The 1,118-nt window shown below is 38.1% G+C and overlaps 1 protein-coding gene across 1 annotated transcript in view; it reads left to right on the top strand.

Annotated features, from left to right (window-relative positions):
• Window positions 1-1,118, top strand: part of SMARCA5 (SWI/SNF related, matrix associated, actin dependent regulator of chromatin, subfamily a, member 5) — a 38,150-nt gene that overhangs the window by 16,405 nt on the left and 20,627 nt on the right. The window lies entirely within an intron of this gene.

Raw genomic sequence — 1,118 nt, 5'->3', positions numbered from 1 at the left:
TCGTAATGTAAATATCTGATATGCAGGATATATTTTCATAGTTACAAATTGAACATAATTAAAGCATAGTAATTAATCACAAAAACAATATGTAATTATATGTGTTTTCCGATGGTCTTAGGCGACCCCTGTGAAAGGGTTGTTCGACCCCCAAAGGGGTCGCGACCCACAGGTTGAGAACCGCTGGATTAGACAATTACAGAATTTACGAAGTGATTACCCCAATACATCTAGTATCCACCTGACAACATACATAGTTATTATATTACTAGAGGCCCTAGTGGTAGGGTCCCTAGTGGCTGCCGGCTGCTGGCCAAATGCTCCCTCCTTTCCCCTGGCCAGCCTGCCCCCTGGTTGAACTCTCAGAAGAACTCCGGTCAAGCAGACAGTTTGCATACTATGCTTTTATTATATAGGATTATCTATATTCTCCATGCTGTACTTTATATCCCCATGATTATTTTGTAACAACCAATTTGTAGTTTGTAATTCCTTCATCTTTTTCACTCAGCCCCACCCTCCTCTCTGGCAACCCTTGGTTTGTTCTCTGTAACTATTAGTCTGTTTCTGTTTTCTTTGTTTATTTTGTTATTTAGATTCCACATATATATGAAATCGTATGGTCTTAGTCTTTCTCTATCTGACTTAGTATGATACCTTCTAGATCAATGGTTCTCAACCTTCCTAATGCCTTGACCCTTTAACACAGTTCCTCATGTTGTGGTGATCCCCAATTTTATTGTTACAAATTGAACATAATTAAAGCGTAGTGATTGATCACAAAACCAATATGTAAATTATGTGTTTTCCAATGGTCTTAGGCGACCCCTGTGAAAGGGTCGTTCTACCCCTTAAGGGGCCACGACCCACAGGTTGAGAACTGCTGGCTTAGAGACATAATCCCCCTCAACCTCCTTTACATGATCTAACATTTCTCCAACTTCTGTTTCACATCTTTAAAAAAATTTTTTTAATTACAGTTGACATTCAGGTGTACAGTGTCGTGGTTAGACATTTATGTATCTTATAAGGTGTCATATTCCCCCCCACCTTGCTAAGTCTAGTTATTTCACTTCTTTTTTTTTATTTATTTTTATTAAAGTATTTCAAAGAGTATT

This window comes from Myotis davidii, unplaced genomic scaffold (genome assembly GCF_000327345.1).
Source record: "Myotis davidii unplaced genomic scaffold, ASM32734v1 scaffold151, whole genome shotgun sequence".
Classification (NCBI taxonomy): domain Eukaryota; kingdom Metazoa; phylum Chordata; class Mammalia; order Chiroptera; family Vespertilionidae; genus Myotis; species Myotis davidii.
The sequence above is the reverse complement of the archived record's forward strand: the minus strand, read 5'-3'. Positions and strand labels throughout refer to the sequence as shown.